The sequence below is a fragment of the Myotis nattereri genome (assembly GCF_964212035.1).
Source record: "Myotis nattereri genome assembly, chromosome: 1".
NCBI lineage: Eukaryota > Metazoa > Chordata > Mammalia > Chiroptera > Vespertilionidae > Myotis > Myotis nattereri.
The window spans coordinates 199,429,766-199,446,454 of record NC_138075.1 but is presented as its reverse complement, the minus strand read 5'-3'; the positions used below and the strand labels follow the sequence as shown (position 1 = coordinate 199,446,454).

General features: G+C 41.7%; 1 protein-coding gene and 1 pseudogene across 2 annotated transcripts in view; one reads left to right on the top strand and one right to left on the bottom strand.

Annotated features, from left to right (window-relative positions):
• Window positions 1-16,689, bottom strand: part of SCFD2 (sec1 family domain containing 2) — a 336,400-nt gene that overhangs the window by 314,196 nt on the left and 5,515 nt on the right. The gene's annotated exons all lie outside the window — the stretch shown is intronic.
• On the top strand, window positions 10,395-15,003 carry LOC308529857 (ornithine decarboxylase-like; annotated as a pseudogene). The gene is made up of 2 exons: window positions 10,395-10,462; window positions 14,137-15,003. The product of its transcript is annotated as an ornithine decarboxylase-like (transcript).

Below are 16,689 nucleotides of genomic sequence, written 5' to 3'. Positions count from 1 at the left end.
AGTCTCATCAATATTATATATCTCTTGCACTACAGAAAAGTGATTTTCATTAATTTGTTCAACAAGAATAAAGCACTATATAAATTTAACTTGTTCTATTCTACTGGGACAAATTTGGTTATAAATTATTTATCAGCGTAATAATATTGTGTATTATATATTTTCAGTTTTGTATTCAAAAACAAAAAATGTCCCCCCCAAAATGCATGATCCTTCTGTATCAATCTGTAGCTACTACAAAATATATCTCTGTGACTGGTTATAAATATATTAGAATGTCTTTAACAGTGCAGAAATCATAACCATGTGTTAATAAAACTAAATAAAAATCCCCAATAAAACACCATTTAATTCCAGTATAAACAATTGCACACTAGCTTTATAATGTTCAAAGTAATAAAAGAACACTCTCCAACTGATATGTAATCGAGGTTTCATCTCTTTCCAAGGAATACTCTAGTTTATCATTTCTTCCTGCAAGATACCCTCATTCAGCACTGCCATTGGCCCATGAAACCTCTTTTAAAATGGACCAAAACCTAATATATAAGCTGTTTAATCATTATATAAAATAATTCGGGGTAATTAAACTTCATCACAGCACAGATAAACATTTTTTATTCCTACTTTCTACCAGCTCATTAATGGTAATGCCATAATCAACACAAACTTTAATAATTTCCTCCTGGCAAACAATAATGCACAGGAGAGACTTTTTCATATGAATCCCTAATGCATAAAACAGATTAACTCAATATGAGAATTTTAAATCACTAACACCATTAGGTTACTTTAAAAAACCAAACACACATCCCCTCTGTGCACATTTTTCTAACTCTGAAAGATATACTTTAGAGTTCCTGTAAGTTACTTTCATGACCCATTCCAAAGGCCAGCACTTGCTCCACCGGGAAACTCTACTTTAGGCTGGATTACATCTGTGTGTTTTGGCTTGAATTCAAGACATAGATAGTTAAGGATTAGTTCATGTGTCAAGAAACGCTAAGATAAAGAGTTAGTGACAGTTCTATAAAGGCTCTTAGAAGCAAACTCATCTGTTCGCTTTACCCCTTCTGTCATTCCACTCCATGAAGAAGGGTCATTTCAAAATCAGCATAACCTATTATTCTATAGTGATTCTAGACCAAGGGTGGGCAAACTTTTTGACTTGAGGGCCACAATGGGTTCTTAAACTGGACCGGAGGGCCGGAACAAAAGCATGGATGGAGTGTTTGTGTGAACTAATATAAATTCAAAGTAAACATCATTACATAAAAGGGTACGGTCTTTTTTTTTTTCAATAGTTTTATTCATTTCAAACGGGCCGGATCCGGCCCGCGGGCCGTAGTTTGCCCACGGCTGTTCTAGACTCTTATTCATCTCTTCACCATGGGTGACACCATTGTATTTATATACATACTAGAGGCCCGGTGCACAAAAATTTGTGCACTCAAGGGGGGGCGGGGGGGAGGGCCTGTGCCCTCTCGCAGTCTGGGACCCCTCGGGAGATAACGACCTGCTGGCTGAGGCCTGCTCCCGGGTGGCAGAGGGCAAGCCCAATCCTAGGAGCCTGCCCTGCAGCTCCTGGTTGGGCTCAGAGCAGGGCCGATTGGGGAGTTGGAGCGCCGCCCCGTCATGCACAGAGCAGGGCGGATTGGGAGGTTGCGATGCTACCCCTAGTCACGCTCAGGGTAGGGACAATTGGGGGGTTGGGGTGCCGCCCCCTGTCACACTCAAGGCAGGGTCGATAGGGAGGTTGCGGCGCCACCCCCTGTCACGCACAGAGCAGGGCCAATCAGGAGGTTGGGGCGCTGCCCCCTGTCACACATAGAGCAGGGCCGATCAGGGGGTTGAGGAGCTCCCCCATCACACACAGAGCAGGGCCCATGAGGGGTTTGGGGAGCTCCTCCCTGTCATGCATAGAGCAGGGCCGATCAGGGGGTTGAGGAGCTCCCCCGTCACTCATAGAGTAGGGCCGATAGGGGAGTTGGGGCACCGCCCCCTGTCACACACAGAGCAGGGCCGATCAGGGGGTTGGGGCGCCACCACTGTCACACTCAGGGCAGGGCCAATGGGGAGGTTATGGCTCTACCCCGTCACATACAGAGCAGGGCCCGTGGGGGGCGGTTGGAGCGCCGCACCCTGTCACACACAGAGCCGCAGGGCGATCAGAGGGTTGGGGAGCTCCCCCTTATCAGGCACAGAGCAGGACTGATCAGGGGGTTGGGCACCTTCCCCTGTCACGAACAGAGCAGGGCGGATAGGGAGGTTGTGGCCCTGCCCCCTGTCACACACAGAGCCGCAGGGCAATCAGGGGGTTTGGGTGCTGCCCCCTGTCATGCTGATCCCAGTGCTGGGAGGCGTATTACCCTTTTACTAAATAGGATAGAGGCCCGGTGCATGGGTGGGGCCGGCAGGTTTGCCCTGAAGGGTGTCCTGGATCAGGGTGGGGGTCCCCACTGGGGTGCCTGGCCAGCCTGGGTGAGAGGATGATGGCTGTTTGCAGCTGGTCACACCCCCTTCAGGGTGGGGGTCCTCACTGGGGTGCCTGGCCAGTCTGGGTGAGGGGCTGAGGGCCATTTTCAGGCTGGCAGGTGACTGAAGCTCCCAACCTGTCCTTTTTCTCTCTTTTTTTTATTCTGGGCCAGCTTTAGCTCTGAGGCTTGGCTCCAACTCTGAGGCCTCAGCTGCTGAAAGCAGGTATCTGGTTTGTTTGGGTTCTATAATTGTAACACTGTTGCGGTCCTGCTCACTCCAGCTCTGAGATCCCAGCTGGCTGAAAGCAGGGATCTGCGTTTGTTCTATAATTGAAACAATGTTGCGGTCCTGCTGGCTGAAGCCCGGCTGGCTGAAAGCAGGTTTCTGGGGTTTTGTTTAGCTTCTATATTTGTAACAATGTTTCTTAAACTGCAAGCTCAGAGGCCCGCTGTGGGAAACTGTTTGTTGCCTTCACTATCTGATAAGCATAGACAGAGAAACCCCCTGAAGGCTGGGTGCCTTTGAAGCCCTAGCAAAGGTCTGAGCTAGGCGCCACCTCTGTTTGTCCAGACAGTGGTAGCTGAAACTACTCCCCCATTTATTATTATGTAAATCCTTGCTGATGGGCTAGTCTGCTTGTTACTAGGGGGTCACCTGCCTAGGGCTATGCTATGGGTGCATCCCAGATGAATAAAAGCTTGGTGAGGCCTGAGCACAGAGAGAAGTCCTTCGGGACTTGCCGCCTGGTCCCCCAATATTGCAAAATTATCTCGTGTCTTTTTCTCTCATTTGCTGTGCGGCTCCTCTTTCAGATACCGAACCCTACTCCACGCGAGTCGTGGAAGGAAACACACTCAACAGCCGGCAAGGCAGGCAGGGAACGTTAGCTTCCTCCGTCACTGAAGCAAGCAAGCCTCCTGTTCGCTTCAAGCTGCCTGGCTGCCGGCCGCCATCTTGGTTGGCAGTTAATTTGCATATTGCCCTGATTAGCCAATGGGAAGGGTAGCGGAGGTATGGCTAATTACCATGTTTCTCTATTATTAGATAGGATATGTGTGAAGTTCCAAATATACTAAATTGGGAAAACTTGATTTGTTAAAATGATTTACAGTCTTGTTTTATTCTTCACTAGTTTTGGGTTGGGTTTTGGTCCAAGTAGAATATGAATTTATGATGTTCCTATCATTTTCCATATTAACACCTATATATTTTGTTAACGTATTTTGTACTATCTGCCTTGGCATCTTAGAAATATAAAACAGTGTGAAGTGTTATTGCAAATACAACTCTGAGGAGAGAATATATAACAGCTAGAGGCCCAGTGCACGAAATTTGTGCACTGGGCGGGGGGGTGGGGGGGTTCCCTCAGCCCAGCCTGCCCCCTCTCACAGTCTGGGAGCCTTCAGGGGATATCTTACTGACGGCTTAGTAAGCCACAGTCTGGCCTCCCTCTACGGGCTGATCTGGGGCTGCTAGGGCCAGGCGGCGGCTTGGGCACAACCCCCTGCCTCCGCTCCAGGGCTGCTGGGGCCAGGCAGTGGCAGCAGCAGCTTGGGCACAACCCCCCGCCTCCACTCCGGTGCTGCTGGGGCCCGGCAGCAGTGGCAGCTTGGGCACAACCCCCTGCCTCTGCTCCAGGGCTGCTGGGGCCAGGCCGACCTCCTGCATGTAGTTCTCTCAGGCTCCAGGCCACGCCTGCATGTTGTTCTCTCAGGCTCGGGGCCATACCCGGCCCCTCCTCCTGAGCTGGTCATGACTGTTACAGCAACCCAGCCTAATTTGCATATTACTTATTTTAGATAGATAGATAGATAGATAGATAGATAGATAGATAGATAGATTATATCAATAAGAGGGATTTGATTAAGGGTCATAATCTGTTTAGGGGCAAAAAAGAGAATTTATTTTGAAGTTGCATTTGCACAGCAAGCACACTATTTTTACTTATAATGAGGGTGAGGTAGTTTCTCATAAAGCAACATTAATCAATTTGAAGTGTTTTCAAGGTTATAAGGTAATTAATCTTCTATGAGTGTGCTGTGTGGCAAAACTAGAGGACCTCACTTGACTAATAATAAAAAGTAGGGAGCTTTGCCCTGGCCAGTGTGGTTCAGTTGGTTGGAATGTCATCCTGTGCATCAGAAGGTCGTGAGTTCGGTTCCCAGTAGGGGAGCATGAAGGGAGCAACTGATTGATGTCTTTTTCTCACATCAATGTCCCCCCCCCCCACTTCTTCCCTCTCTAAATTAAAATACAATACAATACAATACAATACAATACAATACAATACAATACAATACAATACAATACAATACAAGGAGCTTTATGTCAATGTTTAATTTCCCTGCTCCATGAAATCCAAAAATCTGGGAACCACTTCTCAAAGCCCTAGACCTAAGGTACAGAGTAAAAAAGAACCTTCAGGTTTCCTTCCAAATTTCTGCAGCCAAAATTACTCTATCAGTAAAGGAGACAGGAACTCAAAGACCTAACATGAAGGGGTAACAAGTTCATGTCTGGAACATTCTCTATAAGGAACAGCATAGTAAGGAAGGCCCCAAACAACCAGCATTCACATTTAACGTCCTGGCCTGGAAGCACACTGCATCCTAATAAGTGTCATCAATATTGTTTTGAAATATATCCGGAATTTGTTTTGTAGACATGGTAACACACACAATTGAAAATGACTGCCACAAAGGAAGAATGTTTTATACTCACAGATTCCTAAAAATAGGAGGCGTGGCACACCACACAGGGCCACATGAAGAAGAACCAGGGTTGGTCAGGAGGCAGAGGAAGCAAGGGGAAAACATGGGCATGAGTCTTGGTTTTAGTTTTCATGGAAATGAATGGGCAAGGAAGGGTAAACAGGCTAAGCAGGCTTAGGATTGACTAGTTTATAATTTTCGTGTTCTAAAGGCACTATGCAAGGCAATTAACTTATTTTTACCTCATTTGATTCTTACAACTGTAAGTGGCAGGCACTGTTATAACCCAATTTTCAGATGAGGATACTAAGGTTCAGAGAGCGTAAGAAATAGTAATACTTCAGTATCAAAAATATATGTTAAGAGTATTGTTTAAGCCCTTACACTTCTTTTCAGAATACTGAAGGTACGTGACTTCTAATTCTCCCCAAAATCAATCCTGAACGAACTAAAGAAAGAAAACACCAAGATATGAAAAAACCTATGAGAGAACAGCAAACCATGACAAAGCTGAGTTTATGCCAAGTATGCTAGAATGACTCAGTATTTGAGTATCTATCAATGCAATTCGCCACATTAACAGATGAAAAGAAAGAAACCATATGACCTTCTTAATAGATTCAGGAAAGGCATTTTACAGACTTCAACACCTGTTCATGATTTCAAAAAACAAAACAAAACAATTCTTAGTAAATTAGGAACAGAAGAGAAATTCCCTTAACCCAATAAAGATATCTACAAAAAGCCTATAGCGAACATTATTCTACATGGGCAAACATTAGAAATATTCCCTTTAAAATCAGTACTAAGACAAGGATGGGCATCATCACCACTCCCATTTAACACTACATGCAACAAGGCAAGAAAGAGAAAGTATCCTCTCATTCCTAAAAGATATGCAGTCTCGCTATCAGTTTTGTCAAGTACAACAAAATAAAAAGAAACAGATCCATAGATATAGAGAACAAACTGATTGTTGCCAAAGGGCAAGGGATAGGGAGATTGAAATAAAAAGAAATTCTAATTCACCCAGAGTCACCAGAGTCATTTAGTTTGCTTATCCACACCAGGGCTAGGAGATGTTTGATAGCAGTCCTAAAGTGTATGCACTTAACAGGGCTAAAAAACATAAGAAGTAAAACCTGATAGAACTGAAAGAAAAAAATAGACAAGTTCACAAATATAATTAGAGACTTCACACCCTTCTCCCAACATTTGATAGAAATACTAGACCAAATCAATAAGAATACATAAGAACTCAACAACGCCATCAACCGATATGATATAATCAACACTTATAGAACACTCCAGCCAACAATAGCATTATACACATTCTTTTCAAATGCCTGTGGAATATATATATCAAGATAGACCATATCCTAGGCCATAAAAAACTCTCAATAAATTTAAAATAATTGAAATCAGATGAAGCGTATTTTCCAACCACAATCGAAACAAACTAAAAAATAAACAACAGAAATGTAACATGAAAAATCTCCAAACACTTGAAAACTAAACAAAGCACCTCTAAATAATCCATATGAAACAGAAAGTCTCAAGGGAGATCATAAAATAAATGAAAAATCATCAAAATAAAAATACAACACACCTGGCTGGCATGGCTGAGCAGTTGAGTGTCAACCCAGGAACCAAGAGGTCACCGGTTCAATTCCTGGTCAGGGCATATGCCTGAGTTGCAGGCTCAATCCCCAGTAAGGGGCATGCAGGAGGCAGCCGATCAATGATTCTCTCTCATCATTGATGTTTCTATCTCTCTCTTTCTCTCCCTTCCTCTCTGAAATCACTAAGAATATATTTTAAAAATACAACATATCAAATGTATACATAAAGCTGTGCTGAATTTTATAGTACTAAATGCATATATTAAGCATTTTAAAAAAAGAAAAAATGTCAAGCCAACAGTCTGAGCTCTTACCTCAACAACGTAGAAAAAAAGAGCAATATAAACTCAAAACAAGCAAAAGGAAGGAAATAATAAAGGTGAGAGCAAAATTCAATTAAATCTATATATATAAAAGGCTAAGTGACCGACCGTATGTCCTTCCAACCATCTAACCAACCAACCGGCCGGCACATATGATGCGCATTGGCAATTTAAAAATAAACGTTGACTCACGCATGCGCAATACAGATAAAGTTCTAACTCACGCCAATCACACACATGCGTTTCGATTTGTCATTGTCGATTGTGAACTTGGTTGTTTTTGTTGACATTTCTATTATAGAGAAAGGGCGAATAGCGATATTAAAATATTTCTTCTAATTAATGTGCATGAAACCGTCCACCGGGCCACTAGTTATAAATAAAAAACAATACAGAAAATCACAGAAACATAAAACTGTTTCCTGGGGGGGGACCAATAAGTTGACAAACTTCTAGCAAGATTGAAAGAAAAAACAGAGGTCATAAAAAATACCAAAATCAGGAATGAAACAGAAGATATCAATACAGAATCTACATATATGAAAAGGATAATAAGGGAATGCTAGGAACCACTCTACATTCATTATTTGACAACTTAGATGAAAAAGACCAATTGCTCAAAAAAAAACACTATCACAATTCACCCATATGAAATAATTTGAATAGTCTTATAACTATTGAGGAAGTTAAATTTATAATTTAAAGCACTCCAAATAGAAATCTCCAGTACCAGATGGTTTCACTACAAAATTCTACCAAAGATTTAAGAATTAATACAATTAAAAAATAAAAATAAAAAAATAAAAATAAAAAAAAGAATTAATACAATTTATACATACCCTTTTCTAGAAAATTAAAGATAAGAGAATACTTCTCAATTCATTTTATGAAGCTAGTATTACCATGAATGTGGATGCAAAAATCTTTAACAAAATATTAGCAAGTAGAAACAATACATAAAATATTAGCAAACAGAATTCAACAATACAGAAAAAAAATTATACTCCATAACCAAGTGGAATTTATTCATGAATAAAGGCTTGTTTAATATTTAAAAATCAATCAGTGCAGCCCTGGCCGGTTTTGCTCAGTAGTTTGAGCGTCGGCCTGCATACTGAAAGGCCACAGGTTTGATTCCCATTCAAGGGCTTGATCCCCAGCCCTGTCAGGTGGGAGGCAACCAATCAATCTCTCTCTGTCTCTTTCTCTCTCTTCTCCCATCCCCCATTCCTTCCACTCTTTCTGAGAATCAATGGAAAAAATGTCCAGGAGGCAGTCAACCAATGGTTCTCTCTTATCACTGATGTTTCTCTCTGTTTGAGGATTAAACAAAATGAGGATTTAAAAAAATCCCATTAGTGTAATCCACCATGTTAACAAGTTAAAGAAAACAAAAATCACATGATCATATCATTGATGCAGAAAAGGCTTTAACAAAATTTAACACCAATTCTCTATTCAGAGAAATAGAACTAGAGGGACATCTCCTTAATAAATAAAGAGCATCTTCCAAAAAACATAAATAAATATAAGCTAGCATTATATTCTTAATGGTAAAAGACTGAATGCCTTCTCCCTAAGATTGAGAATAAGGCGAGGATATCTATTCTTATCATTCTTATTCAACCTAATACTGGAAGTTCTAGCCAGGGCAATAAGACTAAAAAGAAAATAAAAGACGTATGGATCATAAGTAAATAAATAAGATTCTATTTGCAGGTGACATAATTGTCTTAATCAAAAATTCCGCTGAAACCGGTTTGGCTCGGTGGATAGAGCGTCGTCGGCTTGCGGACTGAGGGGTCCCGGGTTCGATTCCGGTCAAGGGCATGTACCTGGGTTGCGGGCACATCCCCGGTGGGAGATGTGCAGGAGGCAGCTGATCGATGTTCCTCTCTCATCGATGTTTCTAGCTCTCTATCTCTCTCCCTTCCTCTCTGTAAAAAATCAATAAAATATATTTAAAAAAAAAAAATTCCAATGAATCTAACAGATAAACTCCTAGAACTAGTAAGTAAATTCAACAAGGTTGCAGTATACAAGACAAAAATCAACTGTATTTCTTTATACTATCAATGAACATGTGGACACAGATAATAAATTTACAGTAACATTTACAATCACTCAAAAAAAATGAAATACTTAGCATGTAAACAAACAGGACCTGTATACTAAAAAGTATAAAACACTGATTTAAAAAAAGATCATAGATAATATAAATAAATAAATAGAGGCACATCAAGACATGGGTGCAAAACTCAAAGGAAAGATGTCAATTCCCCCCTAATTGATAAGGTTAATGTCATTTCTATAAAAATCACAGCAATATTTTTTAGAGAAATAGATAAGTTTATTCTAAATTTTATATAGAAAGGCAAAGGAACTATATAAAAACAATTGTGAAAAAGAAGTTAAAATGGAGGGATCAGTCTACCTAACTTTGAGACTTTTTGTACAGCTATAGAAATTAATATTGTGTAGTATTGATAGTGATAAATATGCAGATCAGAATATAGAACCCAGAAACAGGTCCAAGCAAATATGCTCAACTGATTTTTTAAAATATATTTTTATTGATTTCAGAGAGGAAGAGAGAAACATCAATGATAAGAGAGAACCATTGATTGACTGCCTCCTGCATGCCCCACACTGGGGATCAAGCCTGCAACCTGGGCATATGCCCTGACTGGGAATCGAACCAGGACATGTTGGTTCATAGGTCGACGCTCAATCACTGAGCCACACTGGCTGGGCTCAACCAGTGTTTTTAAAATATGTTTTTACTGACTTAGAGAGAGGATAGGAGAGGGATAGAGAGATAGAAACACTGATGAGAGAGAACCATCAATAGGCTGTCTCCTGCATGCCCTTTCTGGGGGATCCAGCCTGCAACCCAGGCATGTGCCCTGACCAGGAATCAAAGTGGTGACCTCTTGATGCATGGAACAACGCTCAACTGAGCCACACCAGCCAGGCTATGCGCAACTGATTTTTGTTAAAGGTGCTAAAGTGATTCAATGACCGGAAAAGAAATGGTACTGGAGTAATTAGACATGCAAAAACAACAACCAAAATGATCTCAATATGTCTTAAACATGTTAAAGAAATTAACTAAAAATAAATCATAGACTTAAATGTAAAATATAAAATTATAAAACTTTCAGAAAGAAAATTATAGAAAAATCTTCAGAATCTAGGGTTAGGCAGACAGAGTTCTTAATAATCTTAAACAATCTATAAATGGAAAAATTGATAACAGAATGTGGGAACACTCGCTCCTCAAACCCACACGTACTTCTGAATCCTGCTCACAGCACCAAGTGTCAGAGTAAGTTCCTCCTTGAACCCTGCTTGCTGCACCCTTGTTGGAAGCACAGGTCCTTCTTCCTGCCAACGAGGCCAATTGTTGGAACTCAGTTCCTTTATCTTGCCCTACTACACCAACTGTTGGAGTACAGGTCCTTCATCCCTCCTCACTACGCCAACTATCGGGTCTAAGCCCCTCTGCCAGGGACTGGATGGGATGCCAGGCATTCGGTGACAGAGAGGCCATGAGAAGTTGTAGGTATGTAAGAGAGTCTTTATTGTAGAAGCCAATGGCCAAGTAGTGATTGCTAACAAGGAGCCACTAGACAAAACAGTTCTTCAAAGCAAATTACATACAGCGGTTAGCCACGCACCAGTTAGGTAACAATACATCTTTCCTATATGGTAGCCTCCAACATAGGAGCTACACAAGAGCCATCCTTAAAGCTATAACCTCTTTAAGCAGCAGCACCAGCTGATCAGTAATACATCTTCCCTAGAATGCAGTCCGGTACTGACTGGTCAGTAACAACGTCATACTACTTAGACAAAAGAGGCTTCTTTCCAAATAGTGACATCAGTCTTTTGGGTTATAGAAGGGCACACTTGCACAGTGTACATACAGATTACTGTGGCCTTGCTCTTGCACACGTGTGTAGTCCTTGGACACCCTGATTAAGATTCCAAACCTCAGAGTGGCCTTGAGCATCTGGCTAACTCTGAATAGGGCCCCCCACACTGAACTTCATCAAAGTTAAAAAATTTTTACCTTGCACAAAGATCCTGTTAAGAAGGTGGAAAGAGAAGCTACAGAATAGAAAAAATATTTGACAAAGGCTTATATAAACTCAATAGTAAAAGTAATCTAATTAGTTAATTGGCAAAAGAGTGAAGAAGAGTGAAGTTATCTAAGAGTCTATTCGTATGGAAAGCAAGTAGAGGAAAAGATGTTCAACATCATTAGCCATTAGGGAAACTCAAATTTATACCACAAGTTATCTTTGAACTAGTTCTTTTCCCAGGCTGGAATGTTCTAGCCCGATTCAGCTTCACTGAGGTCTTTGTTTGAAAGACATCTCCTTAGAAATGCCTTTTCTACTTCCCCCATATACTTTTTCACCACCCCAAATCCCTAGTCACTCTTGGTTCCCTTAATTTTTATCTGCTTCATCGCACTTATCCCCGGCTGACATAATATATAGCTGTTTGTTGTCTGTCTCCCCCATTAGAACAAGTTTCATGAAAGCAAAGATCTTGTCTTCATCAAGTGTCTGGCACAGAGCAGTCAATAAATATATATTTTGTTGTGGGGTTTTTTGTTGTTTGTTTGTTTGTTTAATCCTCACCCAAGGATATTTTTTCATTGATTTTTAGAGAGAGGAAAAGACAGAGAGAAATATCGATATGAGAGAAACACATCGATTGGTTGCCTCCTGCACATGCCCCAACTAGAGACCAGGCTGGGGAGAAGCCTGCAACCAAGGTACGTGTCCTTAACCAGAATCAAACCCGGGATCCTTTGGTCTGCAGACCAAGGCTCTATCCACTGAGCTAAACTGGCTAGGGCTATATTTTGGATAAATTACAACACACATTTACATGCTCAAAGGGTTTACTTTCATATTCCTACCCATGACATTTTACCCAAATAGACTTCCAGGATTTCAGACCTCCCCTGCCTTGGGCCCCCAAAATGCCTTCCTTTAATGCTAAAACCATAGCCTTGTTCTTAGTTCTTCCTTTATACTCCTTCCAGTTCTGCTAGGACACCTACCAGCACTCTGTTGATCCCAGCTACCCCACCACCAGTCATTATCCCACACTGTTATTAGAAGGCAGAGTAAAAGGACAGAAAAGGGCCCTCAGGCAAGAACACCAGCAGGTGTTAGAAGAGAGAAACTGTAGTCAGAGCTGTGGGACAATCCTGGTGTGCTGTTTAATACCCTCTGGTCTATATAACATAAGACTCAGAAGCATCCCAATAAAGGTTGTGGTTGATTAACCCAATAGGAGTTAAATTTTTGGACTTGTTGACTTTTGCTTGGCAATGAACATCAATCTAATTAGGAACTTGTCACTCAAGTGTAATAAGTCTTTCCATTTCTTCTTTTCCATTTAGCTAACTTCAGAGGGCTCTTGGCTTTGTTTAAAGGAGCCATAGTTTCCATTTAAATTATGTATCCCAAAGCCACAATGACCCAGAGTTCAGTCTTCTTACAACACAGACCACAAACCATTTAAAATGTTTCAATGTGAAAGAGATTCTGGGGGTGGCCTGCACATTCTCTAACTAACACCGTAACTGAGTTGCAATACATGAGAAATTATAGTACAAGAATTTCTACCTTCAAACCTTCTTTTCTCAATATGCATTTCAATGTTTTTGAACGCAATTGACTATTAAACATAATTCTTTATTAAGAAACATAACTTAAATGTCTCTGGCATATTGAATTATTTAACTACTCCTAGTGAACACTTATCCCCTCATTTTAAAAAAAGAACTCTGCTTTACTTCTCCCCCACAAATTACTCATTAATTCTGTTTTCTAACCCTGTAACTGAGACCAGATGATCTTTAGACTGCCTCAAAAAAAGTTAAATATAGCAGCTGTATGCTGAGAAGAGGTAGGCCTTTCTTCTACTTAATTTGTAATTTTTACCTAAAAAGTAAAAAAAAAAAAAAGCCCTGGCTGGTTTGCTCAGTGGATAGAGCGTCGGCCTGCGGACTGAAGGGTCCCAGGTTTGATTCCGGTCAAGGGCATGTACCTTGGTTGTAGGCATATCCCCAGTAAGGGGTGTGCAGGAGGTAGCCGATCGATGTTTCTTTCTCATCGATGTTTCTGACTCTCTAACCCTCTCCCTTCCTCTTTGTAAAAAATCAATAAAATATATATTTTTTAAAAAAGAATGATCTAGGCAGAAGGAACAGCAGGAGTAAGTGTCCTGTGGCAGGCAGTGAGTGCCCTCTTAGGGTAAAAGAAAGCCACTAGGTTCGAAAGAAGACAGAAAGGAAGAGAATAAGAGATGAGGTCAGAGAGGAATCTGAAAGCTGCTGACACACAGTCTTATAGGCTATGGGAGGAGAAGTGGGCCCTGCACAGAACAGAGCCAGTAGCACCAGGGGTGCAGTGTTAGGCCAGAGCCAGGGACACCAAACACAGACATAGTCAATACAGGCAGAGAATCAGGCTAAGAGAACCTAAGGAACTGAAGGAGCAATCGTTCACAGAGAATGGAGATGGGGCAGAGAATGAAACCCACTCAAACAGAAGGAAGCCCCAGCTGGTTTGGCTCAGTGGATAGAGTGTCGGCCTGCGGACTGAAGGGTCTCAGGTTCAATTCCCGTCAAGGGCACATGCCTGGGTTACGGGCTCAATCCCCAGTAGGGGGAGTGCAGGAAGCAGCCGATCAATGATTCTCTCATCATTGATGTTTCTATCTCTCTCTCCCTCTCCCTTCCTCTCTGAAATCAATAATATACATTTATTAAACAGAAGGAAAAGATAAGAACAGAAAAGATTCTGCCTCCTTCTTGAATAAAATATTCACATAATTCTGTGACCAATGGACAGGGACTGGAAAGCCATGTGATAATGCATTTAAGTTATCAATTTCTCATTTGCATTGGCAGTACTTTCAATGGCTATAATTACAAACAGCCTTCTATAAGATATTAAAAATAATATTTTTTAGTGCCACACTCAAGACCACCAGGCTTCTTTTGGAGCGGGCCAAGGAGCTGAACATCGATGTCATCGGTGTCAGCTTTTACGTGGGCAGTGGCTGTACTGACCCTGAGACCTTTGTGCAGGCCATCTCTGATGCCCGCTCTGTCTTTGACATGGGGGCTGAGGTTGGTTTCAACATGTACCTGCTGCACATTGGTGGTGGCTTTCCTGGATCTGAGGATGCAACGCTTAAATTTGAGGAGATCACCAGTGTAATCAGCCCAGCCCTGGACAAGTATTTTCCATCAGACTCGGGAGTGACGGTCATAGCTGAGCCGGGCAGACACTATGTTGCATCGGCTTTCACGCTTGCGGTTAATATCATTGCCAAAAAGCTGGTCTTGAAGGAACAAACGGGCTCTGACGATGAAGAGGAGTCGAGCGAGAAGACCTTCATGTATTACGTGAACGATGGAGTGTACGGGTCATTTAACTGCCTCTACGATCATGAGCACGTGAAGCCCCTGCTGCAGAGGAGGCCCAAACCATATGAGAAGTACTACTCATCCAGCATCTGGGACCGACCTGTGACGGCCTCGATCGCCTCGTGGAGCGCTGCGGCTTGCCCGAGATGCACGTGGGGGACTGGATGCTCTTTGAAAACATGGGTGCTTATACTGTGGCTGCTGCTTCTACTTTCAATGGGTTCCAGAGGCCGACGATCTACTATGTGATATCAGGGCCGACATGGCAACTGATGCAGCAAATCCAGAACCGCAACTTCCCACCCGAGGCGGAGGAGGACGCCGGCGCCCTGCCTGTGTCCTGTGCCTGGGAAAGCGGGATGGAGCTCCTCCCAGCAGCCTGCGCGTCAGCCCGCGTGAACGTGTAGACGCCATTCCTGTAGCTGTTACGCGAGTGTAGCTTGACTTAGGGACTTGGGGGGACCACTTAACTTAATGATTACTAGTTTGGAATGTCTTTGTAAGTGGGGGTGGCACAGATGGAACAAGGTGGAAGGCCTAGGCAACGGGGTCACACTTACGTGTTCCTATGGAAACTATTTGAATATTTGTTTTATATGGATTTTTATTCAATTCTCAAACATGCTACCGCAGAGCACCCCTCAGCTGCCAGACAAACATTTGTAGCTTGTGTGTTGGCAGAACCAGCCCAAGACTTAGTGTTGTGACCTGTTTAACAATAAAGTACCTTGGAAATTAAAAAATAATAAATAAAAATTAAAAAAAATAAAAATAATATTTTTAATCTAACTTAGAGAGGGGAAGGGAGGAAGAGAGAGAGAGGCAAACATCAATGTGAGAGAGAAACATCATCGGTTGCCTCCAGCATGCACCCCAATTGGGGATCGAACCCACAACCTGGGCATGTGCCCTGACCAGGAATCAAACTCACCACCTTCTGGTGTATGGAATGATACTCCAACCAACTGAGCCACACTGGCCAGGGCAGAAATAAATTTTTATTATCAAGGCTGATGTCACAGATAGAGATTTGCTTTTTAAACATTATTCCATTGCAGGAACATTATTTATTGCCAAGCACCCATCTGTTTTGCATTTTAGTACTAACTTTTTATCCTCACAATCATTTCACTGAGAAGTTTCCAGGGGTGGTGTTGGAAGCAGTAGCAGCGGTTGTTATTTTGATAGAAGTACATTATATGCTAGGAAAGCTGAATTTATTTCAATTTCTCTTTTGCAAAGCAATTAATCAGTGCAATCCCCTCAGTTTCCAAGCAATTGTAAAAACAAAAATCGTAAAAACTACCATTTTCTCTCCGTTATTGCTTTTTTCCTAACTTATTATTTTATTTATTTGAGTAGCTAGCATACAATATTATATTAGTTTGAGGTGTGCAACAGTGATTTGACATTTATATATATTAAGATGGGATCACCACACTAAATCTAGTCACCATCTGTTCACAATGCAAAGTTATCACAATATTTTTGACTATATTTCCCTTCATCTTTTTCATCCATGCCCCAACTGTGCGCCCCGTGCACCACCCCTCCCCCACCCCCCCCACCCCCCACCCCACCCCGGCAACTATCCGTTTGCTCTCTGTTTTAGACCTTTATTTGCTTATAATTTTTTCACCATCCATCTCTTTATTTTCTGCAACCTGACTTCTGGTCTATTTCACCAACCTGCTCTCATTAAAGCTTTCTTTTTTATTCAGATCCTTCTAGAACCCATCACCACCTTTGACGTTTATGAACACACTCTCAAACTTGGGTGGCAGTTAAAGCACATATTCCATGACAACACTCACTCAGAATCTGAGAGGAAAAGGCACTCGCTGTAAATGAAGAGCTAGAGGGGGAAATGTATATGAAAGAATTTAGCTGTAAGTGCTCAGAGGCAGAGCTGAGTCATAAATGGAGCACAGTTAGGAAGAATTTTTATTTTAAATCCAAGAGACTTAGAAGTCATCTAGGCCAATGCCTTCATTTTATAGATGAAATAATGATGTATAGAAAATGTGTCAGTTAGGATGCCTTTGGTTACAAGTAATAGAAAACAGCAACTCAATTTGGCTTAAACAATAAGT